General features: G+C 43.1%; 1 protein-coding gene across 5 annotated transcripts in view; it reads left to right on the top strand.

Annotated features, from left to right (window-relative positions):
• fgf13a (fibroblast growth factor 13a) overlaps nt 1-17506 on the top strand; it is a 267849-nt gene that overhangs the window by 243407 nt on the left and 6936 nt on the right. The window lies entirely within an intron of this gene.

The raw sequence follows: 17506 nt of genomic DNA, 5'->3' as shown, positions 1-17506 counted from the left end.
GCTCTGGCAGCAGTCCGCATTACTATGGTGACATGAACAGCTGGAAGAAACAGATGCAATATGTGGGCTGCATGGAGCCATGAAACACTAGAGAGAGAGAGAGAGAGAGAGATCTGTAATAAGTATAATTCAAACATCCTTGTCTCTACTCTCTTCCATTCTATTTAGGTATAATACCTGCCAAACTGTTTCTTCACTTTCTAGTTGACTATATCTACCTATCTAACCTAATTATATCAGGCATATCTGATATAATTCAGTGCCATTAAAAAGCTGAAGGATTTATAAACAGGAGGCCATTGAAATTTATGGCTCTGGCAGCAAGGCTCCACATCTTTGATTAAATGTGCAAAGTTATGAATAATTCAGTTCCCATGCAGCCCAAAAAATATCCCTTTCCCTCTGCCTCCTCACAAAATGTCACCATCACCATCGTAGCACAGGGTGGCGGACTGGCCGTGACTGGGGAGAATGACAAGGATGCCCATGAACCCTGAGAGGAGGGGAGCGTGCACGAGCAGTCACGAACACACGCAGACACATGCGCGCAAACACACCCACACTGAGTGACAGATAGCCCACATGGTCACACCAGGAGGGATGTGTGATGTACAATGCATTATGAGGCATTGTGTGTAGATTGACGACGAAAAAAACGATTTAATCCTTAGAATAAGGCTGTAACGTAACAAAATGTGAAAACAGTCGAGGAGTGTGAATACTTTCTGATTGCAGTGTATATATGATAATAGTCTAGGCGCTGACCATCCTGCATGATGGAGATGAAGACATGCTCACATAACTGCGAGTCAAATACTTAAAGCCCCAAAAGAGCAATCATGGCCAAGTTAAGACTCTTAGAGTCAAAAAGAAAGGACTCTTTGGGTGAGCCAGCTGGCTACAAGTCAGACGACATGCTTGGAAGAAAGCTAACAACATGTTCCCTGAAAAGTTAAACCTCATATAATCCAATGAAAACTCTTCAAAAGTCTCCAGTTTTCAGTTATCAACGACAAGTTTAGTATCCGTTCTCCATGGTCCAGGGCTTCTTGGTCATAAACAGCCCTTGGCCGGGATTCAATCCGATCGCAGCTTGTTGGCAATGCACCATTTAAATGTGGTCTTCAGGAACATTGCCTTTAAACGCCGCATTGTCAACCAAAAAATCAAAATGAATTCCATCCCTTGTCTCAATAAGTCTGATCAGACTGTCGTTATGGGCCATAGTAGAGCAGAAGGAACCGTAAAGCCTGTGTGTAATTACTAGACATTATAAAGACCATTATCACAGGGTTGAAACATATCTGCTGGGATCGAGAAAGCGGAGAAAGCCTGAGGGGAAAACAGAGACATAATACAAATAAAACTCCCCCCTACCCCCAATTGTTAACAACAGTCCTCTACCCGTGCTCTGTTCCCTCTGAGTGACTTTAATGATATGAACACCGCTGCCTCTAATTAAAACGTGTGCGCTGAGCTGCTGCTTTAATAGAATTGAATAGAATAAAGATGGATCCTGCCTGGATGTGTGTGTGCCCGTGTGCCTACCCACGCATGCGCGAGTGTGTGTGTAGTGTAGGGTTCCCAGGTTATTATACTAGCAGCCTTCATAGTAGATATAAAAGAGCTCTCAGAAATACTCTATTTACTAGATGCTATATTTAACTCACCTGTGGTGGTGATTCATAGAATAAGCTAAAGTGCTCCCCTCAGGTATCTGTGTCTTCGTGTGTTTGTTTTATGGTTATTTTACAGTATACACAGTAACAGAGAGAGAGAGAGAGAGATACAACCCATATTTATGTTTATTTATTTTCCCTTTTGTACTTTCACTATTTGCACATCGTTACAACACTGTATATAGACATAATATGACATTTGTAATGTCTTTATTCTTTTGGAACTTTTGTGAGTGTAATGTTTACTGTTCATTTGTTATTGTTTATATCACTTTTGTTTAATATCTATTTCGAGAGAGAGAGAGAGAGAGAGAGAGAGAGAGAGAGAGAGAGAGAGAGAGAGAGAGAGAGAGAGAGAGAGAGAGAGAGAGAGAGAGAGAGAGAGAGAGAGAGAGAGAGAGAGAGAGAGAGAGAGAGAGAGAGAGAGAGAGAGAGAGCCCTCTGCTCCCTCCCGATCATAACCACATGATGATAGTTTAGGTATATTTGCCCTCATTGTTTGACGATTTTTTGAGGTTGTATTTATATGTTTTCGTTGATCCTAACCTGTAGTAATGTTAAATGCAGTAATTACTTACCATTACAACAGTGTATAACCTGCTGTATTTTATAGAATCTTGATTTAGCACACTGCTGGTGCTTATAGTCTTGAATTTCCCCGACACACTTATACAGCCACCTCCAGACTAAGATTGTGCAACCCTCCGGCAGCAACATAGCATTCAGCTTTGTAAATGGGACGATAGTTGTGGTTCATGGAGGAGGCAAGATTTTCCATTTGAGCTGAATTAGTGAGTGGATTGAATTGATTCGTTATTCAGCAGGGTGTCTGATAACCACTTCTCGGGCTGTCTGTGTGGCTGACTGCTCTGTGCTGCTATGGTAAACCGCTGCCTCTTCACAGGAGGGGGGTTTCGCCAATTTCTGGCCAGCGTTTCAGGGAGATTCCCAATCAATGGTGGAGACGCAGGTGACGACGTAGGCTAGCCAGGGAGGCAGGGAGCTGCTGCTGTGGTGTTCCTTCGTCTGAGTACCATTGTGTAGGTGGTGCTTGTGAGTGTGTTCAAGTGTTCCTTCTAAAGTGCATTCAGAAAGTATTCAGACCCCTTGACTTTTTCCACTTTGTTACGTTACAGCCTTATCTTAAAATGGATTCAATTGTCCGTCCCCCCCCCCCCCCCCCCCACGCAATACTCCATAATGAGAGAAAAAAATAGTTTTGGGAATCTTTTGCTAATTTCTTTAAAATAAATAACTGAAATATCACATTTACATAAGTATTCAGACCCTTTACTCAGTACTTTGTTGAAGCACCTATGACATTTTTTAAATATATATTACATATACAGTAACAGTCAAAAGTTTTAGAACACCTACTCATTCAAGGGTTGTTCTTTATTTTTACTATTTTCACATTGTAGAATAATACTGAAGATATCAAAACTATGAAATAACACATATGGAATTATGTTGTAACCAAAACCAAAAACGACTTCTTCAAAGTAGACACCCTTTTCCTTCATGACAGCTTTGCACACGCTTGGCATTCTCTCAACCAGCTTCATGAGGTAGTCACCTGGAATTAACAGGTGTGCCTTGTTAAAAGTTCATTTGTGGAATTTCTTTCCTTCTTAATGCGTTTGTGGCAATCACTTGTGTTGTGACAAGGTAGGGGTGGTATACAGAAGATAGCACTATTTGGTAAAAGACCAAGTCCATATTATGGCAAGAACAGCTCAAATAAGCAACAGTCAATACGTAACATTTCAAGAACTTTGAACGTTTCTTCAAGTGCAGTCGCAAAAACCATCAAGCACTATGATGAAACTCTCAAGAGGACCATCACAGGAAAGGAAGACCCAGAGTTACCTCTTCTGCAGAGGATATGTACATTAGAGTTACCAGCCTTAGAAATTGCAACCCAAATAAATGCTTCACAGAGTTCAAGTAACAGACACATCTCAACATCAACTGTTCAGAGGAGACTGCGTGAATCAGGCCTTCATGGGCGAATTGTTGCAAAGAAACCACTACTAAAGGACTCCAATATGAAGAAGAGACTTGCTTGGGCCAAGAAACACGAGCAAAGGACATTAGACCGGTGGAAATATGTCCTTTGGTCTGATGAGTCCAAATTTGAGATTTTTGGTTCCAACCGCCATTTCTTTGTGAGACGCAGAGTAGGTGAACGGATGATCTATACATGTGTGGTTCACATCGTGAAGCACGAAGGAGGAGGTGTTATGGTGTGGGGGTGCTTTGCTGGTGACACTGTCAGTGATTAATTTAGAACTCAATGCACACTTAACTATCATGGCTACCACAGCATTCTGCAGCGAGACACCATCCCATCTGGTTTAAGCTTAGTGGGACTATCATTTGTTTTTCAACAGGACAACCTCCAGGCTGTGTAAGGGCTATTTGACCAAGAAGGAGAGTGATGGTGTGCTGCATCAGATGACCTGGCCTCCACAATCACCCGACCTCAACCCAATTGAGATGGTTTGGGAACAGTTGAACCGCAGGGTGAGGGAAAAGCAGCCAACTAGTGCTCAGCGTATGTGGGAACTCCTTGAAGACTGTTGGAAAAGCATTCCAGGTCAAGCTGGTTGAGAGAATGCCAAGAGTGTGCAAAGCTGTCATCAAGGAAAAGGTGGCTACTTTGAAGAATCTAAAATATATTTTTAAATACACTTTTTTGGTTACTACATGATTCTGTATGTGTTATTTCATAGTTTTGATGTCATCACTATTATTCTACAATGAAGAAACAGGTTAAAATAAAGAAAAACCCTTGAATAAGTAGGTGTGTCCAAACTTTTGACTGGTGCTGTATGTGTAATACATGTACATTTCATTGCAGACTCATTATGATATTTGACATTTCATCTACTGGGGTTGTGCGTGTTTGTGTGTCCATGTTCTTTTGTCCACGTGAGAGAGAGAATGTGTGAAAGGAAGGAGCGGGAGGAAGAGTGTTCAGTACATGTGTGGGTGACGCAGAATGCACCAGTGAAAATGTATGAATCCAGAGGAGTCACAATGTGTGGGAAGAGAGGGAATCAATTAAACATGTATTTTCCTTTATCCTGTCTACTCCTCTCTGCCCGTTTCTAGCTGTTTTTCATCCGGCCTCGTATGTAATATTCAGCTCCTCACAGTTTGTCACAGCCGTCTTGACTCACCGTTGCTGAAAAATACAGCTAGATGGTAAAACAGGCTTTTCATTTTGTCGCAGGGAAACGATCCTCGTACACACCATTGTCACCGAGATGTGGTAAATGGTTTTACAGTGTCTGTCGATGTTCTGTATGGTATGTTTTCTAATCAGGTAGGCTATCAAAAATTAGCCCTGTTACTGTGCATTTCCTTAAATTCCTTAACCGTGTTTCTCTGTGACAAAGGATGACAATTGGAGTGTTGATGTTGACATCAATGTTCTCTTTAAAATGATTAGCTAGAGTCACGACTTCCGCCGAAGTCGATCCCTCTCCTTTTTCGGGCGACGTCACCGACCTTCTAGCCATCACTGATCCATTTTTTATTTTCCATTGTTTTTGTCTTGTCTTCCTTCACACCTGGATGTGCTATTTAGTGTTGGTGGGGCGATGGGTTTTGTACCCACTTTGTTATTTTGTACATTTTGAGGTTTTGTCAGCATTTATTAAACAACTCCGTTTATACCAAGTTCGTTCTCCTGCGCCTGACTTCCCTGCCACCAACACACACCCTCCTTACAAGCTAGTCTAAATAGTGTCTATGGTATTTCTCCAAAGGGGCCTTTGAGGTTTGGTCATTTATTTATCTGTGGGTCACTGGGAATAGAGTATGTCACTAGGGTTCCAGTCTGAGTCTAGGAGGGCGGGACTAGTGGGTATGGAGACAATAACATATAAAAGGAATGGAAACATTGTAGTTTGGGTTTCCGAATTATCATATGTTCGATTTTGTGCAGATCTTACATAATGTACGGAGGTTGTGTAACAGTGTATGAAAATAATTTGGTTAAAAGGTTCAGCTGTATTTGAAAATAATTTGGTTACTCTGACAAAAGGTGAAAGAATGGAGGTGTGAAGTTGTACTGTTTTTATTACTGTTCTTCTTCTGTCCCTGTGAGTATGTGTGAGTATGTGTGTGTTTGCATGGTGGAAAAAGGTTATGAGATATGCACCCCTGTTTTTCCACCCAGAAGCACAATACCTCTGCAAAATAGCTGTCCCGATCGCAGGGATCCTCTCGAGGGTCATTAACCAGCCATAGTGTGTGTTTTGTGCCTGTATGAGTGTGTGTTTGTATTTTGTATTTGCAAGAACTTTTCCACCAGCTTAGAGCCTCCAAATCTATTCCGAACAAATTAACACATTGTGAATGTTCCTTTTATCTGGGGATAAAAAAAAGTGTTTTTTATTCCACTGCCACTCAGTGACTAAATAGTCACATAGTGAGGCCATTGAAAAGGGAAGGCATTTAGACAGACTTGTTTGGGAGAGAGGATAGTGAGCGGTGGCGGCGCCATAATCTTTGTGAGTCTCCCAGGCTTTGACCCTGCTGTAAAGACACCAGCACACGGCTCGGCCTTGATTCTATTGGTGTCGTTTCAGTTAGTAGAATATGGCCACTGGGCGCAGACACAGGACTGGCAGCATGGATTTGTGCTTCGGGCGCGAAGAGTGGCGCCAATACTCTTCCAGAGAAGATCAGATCCATTATACCTTCATTTCTTGTTCCACTGCCGCGCCTCGGGGAACATTATTGGGTTTTAATTACAACTGTGCATTCATTTGATTGCAATTTCAAAGTAAATGGTAATTGATTGTGTTTTCTTTCTTGGCACGGCTACAGCAAGGCATTGAATATGCATTACCCTCTATAAAAGTCACAGGGCTGTAAGCATTGTGTTGTAGTGCTTGTATTGTTTGATGCCTGTGTGTGTGTTGATATCACAGATGGGCTGGGGAAACCTCATGCCGCACGTCACACTCAGTGCTTGTGTCGGCCTGTAAACGTCCCCCCCCCCCCTGCTGAAGCTATTGGGTCATAAAGTGTTAAGGCGCTATCGCTAAACTGCACTGGGATATCCCTCTACTGCTGTAAATCTGACCCCCCCCCCCCCAGGTTCTAGAGAACTGTCTGTGATGCCTGATGAAGAGGAGGATGTGTGTACAGTATGTGTGGCAGGTAGCCTAGTGGTTAAGAGCGTTGGGCCAGTAACCGATAGGTTCGAATCCCCGAGCCAACTTGGTGAAACGTCTTCCAATGTGCCCTTAAGTAAGGCACTTAACCCTAATCGCTCTTGGTAAGAGCGTCTGCTAAATGACTGAAAGGGTTTATGGTGAAAGACACTGCGGGTGCTGTATACATGTCTGTGGATTGAGGGTTAACGTGAATCAGTGAGCATAAAAGGACACCTCTTAAAGGAATGGGATATGTCCTTTAAAATAGATGGATGTAGGAACGGAGAGAGTGATAGATATGATTAAAGGAGGCTGAGAGAGTGATAGATATGATTAAAGGAGGCTGAGAGTGCCTGACAAAATGATGAGGTTGAGAGATGTATGGGGACAGAGGGGAAGATAGGAGAACAGTGAAGAAGAGCGAGGGGGTGAGCTACCCATTTATCTCCCTCTCTCACACACATAAACAAACACATTACAACAGCCATCTCTTGCATGTGTTCCTCTATACATACTCCCTTACCTCCCTTGTTCACTCTCTGTCTAACACGTTTACACACACACACTCACTCAGTTACCGCCGAGGCAGGGGATACCCTATGTGGGAGGGGAGGTACAGTGAGGCAGGGGTGGGGATGGTGACCGGGAGGAGAGGAGAGGGGTGAGACCGTGGGGTTTCCCTATGTTGTAGTCACAATAAAACCAAATAAGATATGGATCATAAAGCTCCCACCAACATGACTCATTGACTGCCGTACACAACACGAGCCCCCCATAGCTACGGTGATAGGGGGCGGTGAGGGGGTGAGAGGGGTACACAGTAAGGGTGTGTGTGTGTACTCTCTCTCACACCCCCTTTTAATCACAGCTTTGACATGTAGCTAAGATTGATTTCCAGCCATGGCAACATGACACACTCCAAAAAAAGGACTCTTTTATCTTTAATCTCATTGGTCACATTTAGCCTCATTGATTTTCCATGTGATATGGGCTTTAATACTGTAGGTCGTTACAGAATGATATTGTTACTGTCGGCACAGTACACTATAATAATAGCTGCCTATACTAGAAGCATATCTCTCTGCTCTCAGCCCCTTGATGTGTGTGAAGGCTTCCAGCTGTGCAGCATCTGCATTGTCCTGTGCTCCAAGTAAAGCCATGTATTCTAATGGGATCATTTTAAGTCCGTGTACCCAAACCACCAGTCATAGACAGCCAGGCTTGGGGAGGAGAGGAGGAGGAGGAGGAGAGGAGGAGGAGAAGGAGGAGAGGAGGGCAGATCATTTCCATGCAGATAGCTTTTTCTCTCCTCTCTCGTTTTTTTCTTTCTATCTAAAATAATGTTCCCTCGCTCCAATTTGCCGAGATGTGTTTTGCTCCGTCTAGCTCTGGATAGTCGTGATTAAAATGGTGTTGGCCTTTTTTCACCGCACCATGGGTTTTACTGAACACTAGCCATTACTATTGACTGGGGGAGAAACTGATGCAGCCACTGGAGTCATGTGGATCCAGCCTCCTCTGTCAAAGAGACTCTAATAGAATAGGACTCGGGTTTCCCTCCATCTTGGCTCCTCGTGTCAGATTCTTCTGTCTTCCTTAGAATAGAACAGGGGTTTCTGGAAATCCCTTCCATCTTGGCTCTAAAAGTGTCTGTGTCTATCTGAATGTCTCTGTCCTCCATAGACCCAATCTAGTTCAATAAGGCGAGGCTGGCAATCGCTTCCATTTGGCTCTCAATGTGTCTGTGTCTATCTGCATGCGCCTGTCAACCATAGCCATTCACTCCACTCCAGGGTGACTGCAGCGAGCCAAATCCACATAAGCTCATTAATGGAGGTAGAACAGGACTCCTGGCTCAAAAGCTGAGCCGCCCATCGTTTCCCCACCAAGCTGTTAGAGCATGGCACAGGGATGAATACTGCCTCGCCTCTCCATGCTCGATACGCTGTTTGGTCGCCATGGTGATCACAGAGAGAGGGAGACGTGGGAGGAAGGGCAGGAGAGCGGGAAGAGAGATTGGGGGAGTGAGTAATGGAGAATGGGGGGACTCGAGAGAAAGGGTTGAAGAGCAATGAGGGAGAGAGGAAAACATACAGAAAAATCGAGAACAAGAGCAGATGTATTGCGCTAACTTACTACCTTTAAACGAACTGCTCTCTGCCTCCACACGGCTAGACAAATGCCTGGGCTTGGCGGTCAGAGAGAGGCAGGTTGATGCATGGCCAAAGCACAGGGAAATAAAGCGCACAGCATTAGGAGAAAGATCACCATTAATGGCTCTTTAGGCTGTTGACACTTGTTTTCAGGATGTTGTTGTCCCAGGTTTTAAATGTGTTGCATTTAAACATTCAACCCAGTTGAGTATTTTGGGGAAAATAACAGTCCATTTCAGCATCCTCGTCGTTTGCCGCCTCCCCTGCACTGTTTTTGTTGATTTCATTAATGCAATTATAATGAATTACCTTTCACCAGATAGAACTCAAACGAGTTTAATCCGATCCCTCTCTCCTAAAGCAGATTTGCATTTCAGTACGAGGGTTTAATTGGTTTTATCTGACCTTCAAACCAAAGCATTAGCCATGGTCGCGCGCTAACAGAACAGTTATATAAGTGGAAAACCCCATCTCCTGAATCTTTTTAAACTGTGAAGAGCATTTTCTGGGAGAATGGTTGAGAACTGTACTCCGTACAGAAGGAAGGAGTCTCAGTTACCCTGCTTCTCAGAAGTCAGAACAGTCAAAGACTTCTTCATCTGTCATTTGGTTCAGACACAGACATAGAGAGACAGTACACCCTGGGGGCTCTGTCTGTCATCAAAGGCAGAACTGACTGCAGCAGACACGACCCCTCCCCTAACGGCCCTTCATTTCCTTGGCGTCTTGTTAGAGTAGACTGTTGATGACCAGGTTAACGACAACATATATTTAGCAGCCTGCATATACATATACAACTAGGACACTTTTTAAAAAAGCACCAGCAAGGGGGGTCATTTTGACGCCAAAGGGTCAAAAACGTCACGATTTCCAAAACTATTTTTTTTATCCTTCTGAAATTTTAGGACTTTGTCAAGCAACTAGTTACCGACATACACTGAGTATGCCAAACCGTAGGAACACCTTCCTAATATTGCGTTGCAAATGACAGTATAGCCACAAAACTAGATGACTGAGTTAGCCGTTTGGATAAGGGGATTGTAAATGTAAATGACAATTGTTTTAGATTTATTTTACCTTATGATCGCTGGAGACAAATGTGAAACCGGTAATATGACAGTAAACTGCAGCACATCACCTTTTCTACTGTGAAGTTTAGGAAATGCTGGCCTTATCAATCAATCAAATGTATTTATTATGCCCTTTTTACATCGGCCGATATCACAAAGTGCTGTACAGAAACCCAGCCTAAAACCCCAAACAGCAAGCAATGCAGATGTAGAAGCACGGTGGCTAGGAAAAACTCCCTAGAAAGGCAGGAACCTAGGAAGAAACCTAGAGAGGAACCAGGCTCTGAGGGGAGGCCAGTCCTCTTCTGGCTGTGCCGGGTGGAGATTATAACAGTACATGGCCAAGATTTTCAAACGTTCATAGATGACCAGCAGGGTTAAATAATAATAATCACAGTGGTTGTAGATGGTGCAACAGGTCAGCACCTCAGGAGTAAATGTTCAGTTGGAGAGAGTCGAAAACAGCAGGTCCGGGACAATGAACAGGTCAGGGTTCCTAAGCCGCAGGCAGAACAGTTGAAACTGGAGCAGCAACACGACCAGGAGAACTGGGGACAGCAAGGAGTCATCAGGCCAGGTAGTCCTGAGGCAAGGTCCTAGGGCTCAGGTCATCAGAGAGAAGAGAGAAAGAGAGAGAGAATTAGAGGGAGCATACTTAAATTCACACAGGACACCGGGTAAGACAGGAGAAATGCTCCAGAGGGGTCAGGAGACACTGTGGCCCCGTCAGACCAGGCAGGATATAACCCCACCCACTTTGCCAAAGTCCAGCCCCCACACCACTAGATGGATATCTTCAACCACCAACCTACTACCCTGAGACAAGGACGAGTATAGCCCACCAAGATCTCACCCACGACACGAACACGAGGGGGGTGAAACCTACCGGGGTGTAAATTTGGAGACTCAAGCTTCTGTAGACATGCTGCAATCACAGTATAGCGCCAAACCTACCGAGTTGATTTATTTATAAAGTTGAAATGATATGCCCAGCCTTCACTGTATAGCCACCGTTAGTAATGCCTGCATGCATTCAGAACTGTCACTTTAGCGTTAGTTTCCTTACATTTTGCGTCATTCCATTACATCGTTAGTTTAACTTCCTTACCTCAGTCACGTTCGTGTGGTTGTTCTGGAGGATCGCTAGCAAAAGTGCATCATATTAGGCCAACGTATTACAAGTTGTGCAGTCATTTGTGGCATGTAGCCTTTTTGTATCATTATGGAACGCAGGCCATATGTACAGCCGCAGTTTAAACCCGGAGCACGGTTCACAACGACTGGTCCGTTGTCATCACAGTTCCATGATTAGTGAGGATTATTAGGACAGATTTATAGGAATACTGTTCAACCCCTATTGTAAACTACTCTCACCTTCCAATTTCTCAATTTTTTTTATTATTATTCATGAGTACTTTGATAACCCTAAATAGTATTTTTAAATCTACCAAATTGGTGCAAAGCTTTTTTACGAATACGCGCGTATTAACATGGCTTTCTTTAATTGATCCCTAGTATTCTGAACCGTTCTATTGTCTGTCGAGAAAATTCCCATTCAAATGAAAAGGTACACCGACTCTAAAGGGACGGCTTCAGATACCTTTACTGAAACCCTACGAGAAAATCTGTCAGCCAGCAAGTGGGAGGGTTTTCAGTGGTTGAATGACATTTATTCATGCGCAAGGGAACCACGCTTGCAAAGCTCGTTACGCACCTGCAGGCAAGTCTTAACAGTAGTGGTGCATCATGGGTAAAAATCACTGGGGAAGCCAAGCCAGGGGGAAAAAAAGCCATATTACAACCTATGTGTTGTGATAATTACGTTGTTTGCTCTATAACCTGTTAGTTCATATGCCTTGTGACTGTGATATATAGTCCTAAAGGCCGAGTCAATAAGAAAACACAGTGGCAGAATAAATTCAACCACACCTTTGGTTCATCACAAAACCAGAGAGCAACTTCTGTTTGGCGAAGTCCACAAAGCATATAGCATGTAACAAACAGTTACATGGCCTACAGCATGGTCAACCAAGTTAATGTTTCCAACATTTTCTGACTACTAAACAACTATTGAACCACGGAGAGTTACCACAAGTCGCAAAGAAAACAGGAGCTGCCTCCACTATTCCAGCACCATTTCAACATCATCCAAATTTGGCCTCCCTTGATAAAATGCTATGGGCGGCAACAACGTCATACAAGGGGGCGCTGTTTAACTCGCCCAGATGCTTTCTCTGGTGAGATACATTCAGCCTCCTGCGATTTGAAGGAAAATGATGAAACACAGAGAGACGAAATAAACATTTTATATGTATTAGTTTATTCATTTTGTCAATTTTGGGGGGAAGCCTGGCTGAATACCAACTACTGAGAAGTACATAGGAAAGTGTACATTTCCTATGTATGAATAGGGCCCTTCCAGTGTTCTCCTTCGCTGTCATGGTAGCTTAGCGGTGTGCCAGGGTTGAGCTGACAGGAAGTCTCCATGGAGGTGCCATGTCACCGGCGCTGTCTGACAACAGCAGTGTTCCTGTCACCACGGTCTGGGCCAGGACTGGCTCTGGGAGTGACAGGGACAAGGGAGGATGAGAGATGAGATGAGAATATTTATCTACACTGAAGGTGTTCTCACACTTGGTCCATTTCAGACAATTTGTGAACTCAGTGTGGTTCCCTTAATATTTTGGCTGGAGTGTGAACACTCCAAAGAGCCCTGGAAGCGAACCGAACTGAGACCATTTTGAGACGTAGTCTCAAAAGGGCAATGTGAACACAAAGCTCTCCATGTTCGCTTGTCATTATTCGCACACCACACAGTAGACTACTGCAACACCATTTCCCCTGCCATAACCCCTCACATTGGTGAGAGAAGATGATGTGCAGGTTCGTGGGAAAAGAACGTGTGCTGTTTATGGATATTGATTAGAGATTGTCAAGGATGCACAGAAATGCAAATATACAGTTTTGTACTGACATGATGTTCAGATTATTTGTTTGCAATATGTTGATCTATAGGCTAAGAGAGCTTCATCAGCTGTTTATTGATTGTGGAGTTTGAATGGTGTGAGAAGACAACATAGGGTACAAAATCAAGGTCATTGCTATCCGGGACGGGATCCTTGTGATGTCCCAACTCTGACATTACACATTGAAGTTGACATTTAAAATGGTAAAGGTTAGGGTTAGGTTAGGGTTAAGGTTAAGGTTAGGAGTCAGGGTAGGGACGTCCCAAGAATTTCAGATAACACTAACCACAAAATCAATGCTAGCACAACGCTACATCAATGCTGAATGTTGGAAAAAGATCTTGGTTCCTTTCTAAACATTTACATTTAACATTTAAGTCATTTAGCAGACGCTCTTATCCAGAGCGACTTACAAATTGGTGCGTTCACCTTAAGACATCCAGTGGAACAGCCACTTTACAATAGTGCATCTAAATCTTTTAAGGGGGTGAGAAGGATTACTTTATCCTATCCTAGGTATTCCTGAAAGAGGTGGGGTTTCAGGTGTCTCCGGAAGGTGGTGATTGACTCCGCTGTCCTGGCGTCGTGAGGGAGTTTGTTCCACCATTGGGGGGCCAGAGCAGCGAACAGTTTTGACTGGGCTGCGTGGGAACTGTACTTCCTTAGTGGTAGGGAGGCGAGCAGGCCAGAGGTGGATGAACGCAGTGCCCTTGTTTGGGTGTAGGGCCTGATCAGAGCCTGGAGGTACTGAGGTGCCGTTCCCCTCACAGCTCCGTAGGCAAGCACCATGGTCTTGTAGCGGATGCGAGCTTCAACTGGAAGCCAGTGGAGAGAGCAATGTGAACGCAAAGAGGACTCCGACCACAAAACAGGTGAAGTGAACTGGCAAAAGAGTTGAGTCCTCATTCACAGTTCGGTGACTACAAAGAGAACGGCGTTGTTCTGTAACTGTAGGTGAACTATACATGTGTAGAGACTCCAGCCCAGAGTGAATGTATGACTACACAAACACACAGATGTGCATTTCATCTAGTGTTGCACTCCCTCTTGTTTCTTTTTGAGGAATAATGATGTTGAATGGGAACTCTCCAGAGAGTAGTATTGTGTTGGGAAAGCCTGCTGGCTTTATTGATGACTGGGTGACTGATGGTCAGTGGTGTAAGATACTTTAAAGTACCACTTAAGTCATTTTTTGTTTGAGCATCTGTACTTTACTATGTATATTTGACAACTTTTACTTCACTACATTCCTAAAGAAAATAATGTACTTTTTTTTACCTGCTAAGCATTCAAAATGTAACAAGCGTCGTTTTCCCCGACACCCAAAACTACTCGTTACATTTTGAATGCTTAGCAGGACAGGAAAATGGTCCAATTCACACACTTATCAACCGAACATCCCTGGTCATCCCTATTGCCTCTGATCTGGCAGACTCACTAAACACAAATGCTTCGTTTGTAACTGATGTCTGACTATTGAAGTGTTCCCCTGGCTATCCGTAGATAAATTAAACAAGAAAATTGTGCCATCTGGGTTGCTTAATATACGGGTTATATCTGGGGTGCTTAATATACGGGTTATATCTGGGTTGCTTAATATACGGGTTATATCTGGGTTGCTTAATATACGGGTTATATCTGGGTTGCTTAATATACGGGTTATATCTGGGTTGCTTAATATACGGGTTATATCTGTTTTTTTTGTGTTTTTTTGTTTTTTTTATTTCACCTTTATTTAACCAGGTAGGCTAGTTGAGAACACCTTTATTTAACCAGGTAGGCTAGTTGAGAACACCTTTATTTAACCAGGTAGGCTAGTTGAGAACACCTTTATTTTACCAGGTAGGCTAGTTGAGAACACCTTTATTTAACCAGGTAGGCTAGTTGAGAACACCTTTATTTAACCAGGTAGGCTAGTTGAGAACACCTTTATTTAACCAGGTAGGCTAGTTGAGAACACCTTTATTTAACCAGGTAGGCTAGTTGAGAACAAGTTCTCATTTGCAACTGCGACCTGGCCAAGATAAAGCATAGCAGTGTGAACAGACAACACAGAGTTACACATGGAGTAAACAATTAACAAGTCAATAACACAGTAGAAGAAAAGGGGAGTCTATGTACAATGTGTGCAAAAGGCATGAGGTAGGCGAATAATTACAATATTGCAGATTAACACTGGAGTGATAAATGATCAGATGATCATGTACAGGTAGAGATATTGGTGTGCAAAAGAGCAGAAAAGTACATAAATAAAAACTGTGGGGATGAGGTAGGTGAAAATGGGTGGGCTGTTTACCAATAGATTATGTACAGCTGCAGCGATCGGTTAGCTGCTCAGATAGCAGATGTTTGAAGTTGGTGAGGGAGATAAAAGTCTCCAACTTCAGCGATTTTTGCAATTCGTTCCAGTCACAGGAAGCAGAGTACTGGAACGAAAGGCGGCCGAATGAGGTGTTGCTTAATATACGGGTTATATCTGGGTTGCTCGAAGACGACTCAAGTAGTATTTTACTGGGTGACTTTCACTTGAGTCATTTTCTTTTTAGGTTTCTTTAATTGTACTCCACTGGTGATAGTTTGCCATGATCACAACATATATGTGGTCCAGGACCCATCATCCATCTTACGACCGACATCCACTGTGGTACAACTGAGCAATACTAGCTTGTCCCAGTCTGAAAAACATGTAAATTCTCTCCTCTCTAAAGCGTTTGCCAAGTTGCTATAGGACTGCCATTATAGTTTAACCCAGTGTAGTAAAATCTTTTTTCCACATTTTCATTTCTCCCTGGTGATTACTTGATTGATTAATGTCATTGATTTACTAGAGTCCACATGCCTGTTATGCGAGGCGGGAGAGAAATTAGAGTCTCTAGTCAATCTGTGAAGATTAGATTCCGCGATAGAACAGCGAAGGTTATTTCCCATTGAGCCGACATATGCAGCATTTACCGTGAACGCAGTCTCCGCTAAAACGGGAACATGGCATTTCAATTTCAATCACGCTGCAAAGCTGAACTTCAGTGATGCGGATTAAGTAGAGCCCTAAGGGTAGCCGATCCTACAACACCCAAGATTTGCCGAACATACGGGTTACTTTCTTTTTTTAATCCTTTTTTCGTGACTTCTAATTGGTAGTTACAGTCTTGTCCCATCGCGACAACTCCCCTACGGACTTGGGCAGGGCGAAGGTCGAGAGCCACGCATCCTCTGAAACACGTAATGACGCCTCAAACACTGCCTTAGATCGCTGCTCCACTCAGGAGGCAAAACATACAGGTTCTTAACGTGACAAAATAAAGTCAACCGGTTGCAAGTTATTTTCTCCTTCACCATTAATCAAAACCTCAAGACTTCGGTATTAAGCCGAGAGACGAGAGACCAACATTAAATATACTAACAAAAACAGGTTCTGGTGCCGGGTCAAGGGAAGCACTACCTAAACATTAATTCAACTTCAAATGAAGAAAAATCGAATGTTTTCTCTCAACTTAGTCAGCCAGTTACATACTAACAACCAGCCTCATGGAAACGTCTCTCTTACCTGCACCTTCCCCCTCAAACAAAGAGATTATAATTATTATTTAAAGAAACCGTCAGCCAATGAAATGACAGGATCAATCAATCAATTAGGCAGAAGCGCGCGCATGATAAGCAATGTCGGCTCAAGAAGAGCGAGAAACCAGCATAACTTCCAACCAAGTCTCAGATGTGAATACCCCGAGTTTTAGTTTATTGGTGGTTCTGCCACTGTAGACAATGCATAGATGGTTCCCAGAAAGCAGTTGCAAGGTAATTAGGAGACGACAGAGAATTTAGGAAGAACTGTGCTTTAGTACGGTAGTATAACAGCGGTTGTCTCAACAGATAATTCCATCTCCCTATATTATAGAAAACTACAATAGAGAGTTTGCAAAATGGAGTGCAATACACACAGGCACGTGTGCTTGTGAGGACGCACAAACACACATGCATATATATATATATATATATATACATACACACACACACAGACCATCTGAACCTGTTGATTCCCGCTGCTAGGAGAGGGCAATAGTTTGGTGAAGGATTGACTAATACATAGTAATCATGTCTTCTATTACAAAGCCTCTGCAGAGGGAACATCCTCCAACAAATGGAATTATTAATTGTACAATATATTATTAAAACTGCAGAGTAAAATTATAATTAACGTTTAATCTTATGTTTAATTAATGGTAATTTGTATCTATGGCTTAAAGCTACTCATTATTTGCAATGATGAACATAGAAGCTTTTGAAAATACTGTGGTAATTTGGTAAGCATTGAGAGCTGTATGTCTTGAATCAGATGCTGTATAAGGATCGTTCAACCCTTGAGTGTGTGTATGTGTGTGTACTCTCTGAGTGTAACGGCTTTCTACTGGTGAAGGAGAGTCGGACCAAACTGCAGCGTGTAGATTTCGATCCATGTTTAATAAAACA

The sequence above is a fragment of the Oncorhynchus nerka genome, linkage group LG5 (assembly GCF_034236695.1).
Source record: "Oncorhynchus nerka isolate Pitt River linkage group LG5, Oner_Uvic_2.0, whole genome shotgun sequence".
Taxonomy (NCBI): domain Eukaryota; kingdom Metazoa; phylum Chordata; class Actinopteri; order Salmoniformes; family Salmonidae; genus Oncorhynchus; species Oncorhynchus nerka.
This window is presented reverse-complemented; position numbering and strand designations above follow the sequence as displayed.